Genomic DNA, 7382 nt, shown 5'->3' on the forward strand with positions numbered 1-7382 from the left:
GTCGAGGCCAGGCCCCCTGAACTGTCTGCTCCGCCATGGCCTCCTAGTCTGTCTGCTCCGCCATGGCGCCCCGAGCTGCCTGCTCCGCCATGGCCTGAACTGTCTGCTCCGCCATGGCCTCGTAGTCTGCCAGCTCCGCCATGGCACCCCGAGCTGCCTGCTCCGCCATGGCCTCCTGAACTGTCTGCTCCTGTTCCGTGTCTGTGTGTGTTTTCTTCTCTCCCCTTGTGCTCCATGTGTTGTTTATGTGTACGTCAACCCCTCAACCTACGTGTGAGTTCCTGCTTGTAAGTTCGATGTTTGGATTAATAAACACTGTTTGATGGTAATGCCCTTCGTCTCCACACTCCTTCGTCTCCTCGTCTCCGTCACAGTAGGCGAATCGTGACAGTAAGCATGCTTTTGTCTTTGTGAAAAGAAATAATTTTGAATTGTATGAAATCAAAATGTAAGATTTGAACCAAATCATAACCATAATTTGAAAAAAGCTAATACATTTGACTGTAAGAAACTAGACATGTTTAGAAAAAATTTATTTTTTAAAGTTAATCCAGAGAATGTTTTGTTTTTTTCAGTATGTTGCAAATTCACCATACTCTCAGACAGTCATTATTAGTAATGCTGTGAGGCGTTTATACACTATACTGTACCTATCTACTATATAAACTATGGAAGATGATTGTTTTACCATAACTAAAACATCCTGACTGACTCCCTTGGCCAAACCGCTCTGATGATCATTTTTAGTCTTTCGTTTATTTTGTTTCTTCTGCAGGCTGCTATGGGCTTTTTTCAGCTCTTTCGCCATAATGTCCTCAAACTCCCGACAGATCGTCTGAGTGGAGTCCTTCTCATTCAGATCCCACATGTCCTCCTGAACCAGAGGTCTCTTAAAGCCTTTGATTAGCATGCTGAGGAACAAGATTCACAGGAGTATTATGCATATGAAAGACCAATACATTGCACATACAGTATAGGACTTGTACTGAACAGACACAACAGTGACATGCAGAAGGTCATCAGCAGATGGTCTAATCAGTAAAAAGAAAAAAAGAAGACAGACGACAGAAATGCAAAATGAGGAACAAAAGTAAACTCAGATCCACCTGTTGAACCAGCTAAAGGTGATTCTGCTGAGAAACGTTGCTTTGGCTTCAGGATTCTGCAATGAATTAGATACAGTAAATTTGACAAATATACATTCACTGAATGCTTAGACAGACACAACAGTGACATGCAGAAGGTCATCAGCAGATGGTCAAGTCAAGTCAAGTCACCTTTATTTATATAGCGCTTTTAACAATACAGATTGTGTGTACTGAACAGACACAACAGTGACATGCAGAAGGTCATCAGCAGATGGTCTAATCAGTAAAAAGAAAAAAAGAAGACAGACGACAGAAATGCAAAATGAGGAACAAAAGTAAACTCAGATCCACCTGTTGAACCAGCTAAAGGTGATTCTGCTGAGAAACGTTGCTTTGGCTTCAGGATTCTGCAATGAATTAGATACAGTAAATTTGACAAATATACATTCACTGAATGCTTAAGTGACATTACATGTAAGATTTCTCACACGCTTTCCGTACCGTCTGTGAAATTATTTTAACTTCAGGTGAAACATCAGCGATGGCTGATAAAACCAAAGCGATCAGCTGCAGTCCGTAGCTGATGTAGAACAGACAGAACCGCGGAAGATCGTCGATTTCTTCCTAAGGAAAATCATGTCAAATGCATGATTATTTCAGCAATCTGTACAATAACATTTAATTCAGTGACATTACTTCATGCATTATAGGCACACATCTGTCATGCATCAAAAATGAAGAATGATTTGTCAATATTTATTTATAGATATACAATTGTCCATTGTTCGTTCATACTACATTAACAAATGTCAGTTTAAAATTTGAAATCAAGTTAAGTCAGTTTGAATTATGTACTGTATCTCTTTTCAAAACACACATTGTTTTAAATTGGATTTAAAGAAATTAATAATGTTAATGTTTATAATACTTTAAAGCTTATAGTCCACACTGAAATGTGTATTGTAATTTACATTTAACAAAGATATAAACAGTGAACCAAATAGTTAATTTACTTTATGAATGCAGATAAAGGTGGGTACATACAGTATAGGCCTAATAGTTGTCAGCTGTCTTGTGGTGATTTATTTTATTTTATTTTTTCTAAAAAGCTTTCATAAGTGTTTTCTGTTGAGTATCGTATATATGATGCATCAGGCTTTTATGGCTCATAAAATCTGATCTAGTGAGATTATGGATAAAAATACAGTTCAAGTTTATTCAATGACTCAAACTGAGCAAATATATTAATTTCATGCAAGTGCTGATATTTATCTGCTGAAATTCTGATGCTTGTACTGTAAATCAATGAGATCTTTATAACAGCACAGCAGATTCTGACATAAAATGATCTAAATATCAGTAGTCACTCTATATCTCCAATAATATGTCTTAGTAAGATGAGATTGAAATGATCCAAACATATAATGCAGTGATTGAGAGCTGAAGAAATAAAGGCTTGACGCTTACTTTTGACAGCAAAAAGACACGAGAAGCACGAGCTGAAGGAGGACATTTGTACAATTACACTACAAGACTTGATAAAAAGCTCTAAACTATCAATCAGATGAAGAAGGCGTGGAGTAGATCGTGTGCAGCAAGTTCACCAACAAAGTTTAATCATATTGATCATTTTGTCCAATACAGCATATGCAAGCAATAATCCGCAGCACAGGCAGATGTGGAGCTGTGAGTGCTGCTGTCAGTACCTTGTTCAGTGCATCTCTCAGTAAAGTCTGGAACTGGAAGACGGCACACAACACCTGAAGCAGCCAGAACACAAAGAGACTCCCGGAGTCCACAGATCTCGGTCTGCGCCGCACACACTCCTGGCACAGCATCACAACTACCTACACAAACACCAACCACTCAACACATCAACATCTTCAGTTATTTACTGAGTGATCTTAACTCCATGTAAGTTACACGGTTTATTAAATAAATGCTTCTATAGGTTACCCATGAGACGGCGAACAGAACCGGATTTGTGTAGAGCGCCGCTGGATGTTTCTGAGCTGTGGAATCACTCGACGGCCCATAATCCTCAGCGAGAGTGAGCGCCAGCTCCGCTATCGCTGTCAGGAGCAGCAGGCCAGCCACAACCTTTTGCACGACAACAGCAATGATAGGATGTGAGAGCGCCAATTAATCAGACAACAAGTTGCAAAACATTGGGTCACATTACTAAAGCCTTTATATATATAATGCATTATAAAAGTAGTTAAAATGTGTTAATTATGCCTTGTAATGCATTGTACAATCTCATGAATAATTGTAACCACATTGTAAAACTTACCAATTCATTGTTACACTATGCATTTTAAATTCAGTTATAATTATTATGACAAGATATAATGTATTACAACACACATTATGAATAGTTATAATGCATGATACATAAAGGCTTTAAGTAAATTGTTACCAACTTTATTTTTTGGGGTTTCGATTAAATTACAAAAATCTTTAAAATCTGAAAATTACCATTAGCTACTTTAAAAGAGAGAAGCAACTGTATAATCACAAATTATTATTTACATAGCCTAGTCAAAAATATGACTTGCACTGCTACATGAAGGTGAAACACCATAACAACCCATTTTGTAAAAATCAGATCTCTTAGACTAACCAAACCTAAAGGAATATTTGACCCAATTTCTAAAATCTCATGACTGCCTCCTCTTCGTCATTCTAAATCTTTATGTATTTCTCTTTTCTATGGAATAAAAAAGATATTATAAAACGGAGAGTTCCGGTCCTTGATTCTGATTGGCTGAGCCGCATTCAAAGCTGTTGTAAATTACTCTACAAACATACACCTTTGTTTACTTCTGTGTGTTGCTCGGCAACCACTTTGTAGCAACCACAACTGTTTCTGAGGAACTACATTGTTTGGTGGAAGAATACTGTTTTTATTAATATCATTACACTTTATTTGCTCTGTTTTATTCAATAAGCCCCGTGAAGCCGTGGTTTACAGTGAATTTATAACAGCTAAAGGTGGTTTACTCTGCTTCGTGTCGTAACAACGCCCCTTAGCTGTTATAAATTCACTGTAAACCACGGCTTCACGGGGCTTATTGCTTTAATATTTTGAAGAATGTTTCAGTTGTTTTTGTCCATACAGTGACACTGGACTCTAACCATCATGAGGAGAATGTGGCTCGACAAGGGTAAGAATAAATGAGGACTGATTTGTAATTTTTGGGTGAACTCTCCTTTAAAGTCAGCATGAAACAGAGGTTGTGATCAAATTTTGTGGCATATATCTGAGTGAAACAGCTTACTGCAACACACAGAACTGAGAACAGTCTCCTGATGTCCACAGAAATGATGAGTGAGCTGATACTACGAGCGATGAGATTTGACTGAAGCAGGCTAAATGTTTCTGATCTGAACATTTTATTAAATGTGACTTACTGTGTTATATGTTGTATACACGGCTTCAGTACTTGTTGTTCATTTGACTATCTCCGGTGAAATATTTTAAAATGACTGTCGTTGAATTATTACCGTCACCTGTTTGCAGATGTAGAGTTTTGAGAGCTGAGCTTTGGCTGGTTTCTTACAGAGAGTCGTGAAGCCCCATGGAGCACAAAGCCACAGGAAAGCTAACGGCAGCCACACCAGCACCGTGCGCTCCACACAGATCGGCAGATCCGGGTCCGGACGCTGCAGGTACGAGGCATTCTGACACACACACACACATACACATGAGTGAGGAAGACTGTATGAATGGCATGACGTCAGTGGAAGGACAGATTGGCAGGAGGTCATCTGCAGGCTCACTGTGACTCAGTGTGATTTTGCTGACTCTGTCAGACTGTTAATGATTACATAGATTATACTAGTTACACATGCAAAAATAGTGTATGACTTAAGTAATTTCATTACTATCAAAATACAATGCCGTGAACTTAGATTTTTTTTCTTCTTCTACATAAGTTACCTACTAAGGTCATTTATTTTACAAACTGTAGGTGCAGGATCGTTAGCCCGTTCAGACCTTCCAGTCCAATGGACATCTTGTTTTAATGTTGTTTACATCTTTGTGTTTTTGTCATTTGTGATATCATCCCATTTTTGGTGTCACTCACATTTGACCTTTATCTTTTCATCGTAAAGTAAAGCTTAAAGAAGCTTGCTAAACATCTTTGAGCATTGCATGTCTACTCCATAGCTGTTTGACTAAGTTGAAATTTGCCATGATGTTTGCTAAAATTGTTGAATTGTTTTGTGCCCCTGAATCAAATGGAGTTTCTTTCTTTCTTTCAAAAACGTAATTCTAGGCATTTGTCAGATTCACACAGAATTTCTATTACCAGATGCATTATTTCATTCTTTGTTTACGTCACAGTTTTTTTTTCTTTCTGTTTTTCTTGTTACAGCTATATTTTTAAACTAACTCCACTTCCAGTAATAAAATTAACTTCTTAAATATAAATGCACATCTTAAATATAAATATGTTGTTTAATAAAACCACATTCATTAAAACACCATTAATCTACAATTATTTCACATAAGCCTTAATGTATTTACAATTTCTTAAAATATTTTACAACAAATCCATATTTTGATACTGTTCAGAACCAATTGTAATGGGCATTAGCAATTTCTTTTACAAAATGATTATAAACTGAAAAATGTAAACTCTAAACCCTTTAGAATATAAAGCATGGCCACGTCTTCACTTGTCCCAGCAACATCATTTATCTCTGAGCAGGTTAAAATATCATTTGGTGTCACTTTTTGTGAATATGAATCCTACAATATCCCTTTAGTACTGTGGTAAATAGTGAAATCGCACTGTATTATCATTCAGAACTTAGAAACATGAAAATTAGAAACTCCATAGAACAGAAGAATGTTTTATGTTTTATTAATGACGGAACTTACCCAGAAAATAGAGCCTCAGTATTCCTCTAGTGCAGCAGACATGTTTCTTCCATCACAACTGACCAGCAGCAAAAACAGATGATGCTTTTCTTTCACAGCACACGAACACCAGCTGACTCTCTCAGATATAAACTTATATTGATTATCTAAGCTGTAAAGTTATGTGGATAAGTCACATAAACCTTGATCTATATTTTTCTAATACCCTTAACTTTGGTCTTCTTTTAAATAATCCTCTAAGAGACGTCATCCACATCGGCTCCCTCGAGCTCCTCTAAGTGACAATGTTGTCTCAGAGCGTCCTGTCTGAATAAATGCATAAAAATGAGTTTAACCTTTCCCCACTTTTTCAAAAAGAATGGTTCAGTTTTCATTACTCACCAGTCTAAAGTCCAGATTCAACATGGTCATGTACATGTGAGGAGGGGTAGGAGGGACACACAGCGTGAGAGACACATTTCCCTCTTTCTGCTTCTGTGGGGTTAGGAGCGTAGGGTTTCCTGTCATTTCCTGTCTTTCACATAACATCTTTAAAGAAAGATAAACACAGGATAGCTGCCTGTGGTTAGTGTTATGTTTGGGTAAAATGTGTATTATGCTTGTCATTGTTTAAGAATAGACTATCCGTCTTTTGTGCTTCTTCAAAGTATTTCATATCTACAGTATATCCATATATAGCTGTTCAGGATTCCACAAACGTCGCAACAAGTTAACAACACACGGCCTGGGGCCTGTACCATGAAGCCAGATTAGCTGGCTAGCCAGGTAAGTTTCAGTTTAGTTTGCACCAATCCTGGGTTTTAGGTACCGTGAAAGTGACTTGGCTTTTAGCAGCATTCATTGCCTTAGTAACTTACACTCCACAGCTAACCTGCTCTGGGGCAGGTTATGTTCTGGTTTAGAGATCTCAAACCGAAATTTGACCAATCAGCTTCAAGCAAAGTGACACATGTCTGACGCAATAAAGCCACTCCCCCAGTTTCTCATACTCCAAATTACAGGACGCTACATAGTAAAACATTTTTAAAGATGTCTGAATTTAGAGATTATTATTTTTTATAATTATTTTATATGATTTATATAATTATTATACCCTTAATCCATTACACAAGCTAGCTTAGTTTAATAGTAATTATTAAGCTTTTATTTTAAATTAATATAAACATATAGATAATATGCAATATAAATACGTTTTAGAATCAATAGCTTTAAACATGACAGCATATGAGCTTAGATTTTATTGTTTTTATACCTATAAATACTGTATTATCAACTCTATGAACTAACTTTACAACTTTTACATGCACTTATAAGGCAAGATGTTTTCTTTAAGTTTTCCTCTTTCATGGATAGATCGTTTCATCTTGTAAATGTGTTTAAATTCTTCATATAGTTTAATATTT

General features: G+C 36.8%; 1 pseudogene; it reads right to left on the minus strand.

The window, feature by feature from the left end:
* Nucleotides 1-6367, minus strand: part of LOC107753718 (canalicular multispecific organic anion transporter 1-like) — a 28653-nt pseudogene extending 22286 nt beyond the window's left edge.
* Between the last annotated feature and the right edge of the window lie 1015 nt (nt 6368-7382).

This window comes from Sinocyclocheilus rhinocerous, unplaced genomic scaffold (genome assembly GCF_001515625.1).
Source record: "Sinocyclocheilus rhinocerous isolate Xijiao unplaced genomic scaffold, SAMN03320098_v1.1 scaffold3824, whole genome shotgun sequence".
Taxonomy (NCBI): Eukaryota; Metazoa; Chordata; class Actinopteri; order Cypriniformes; family Cyprinidae; genus Sinocyclocheilus; species Sinocyclocheilus rhinocerous.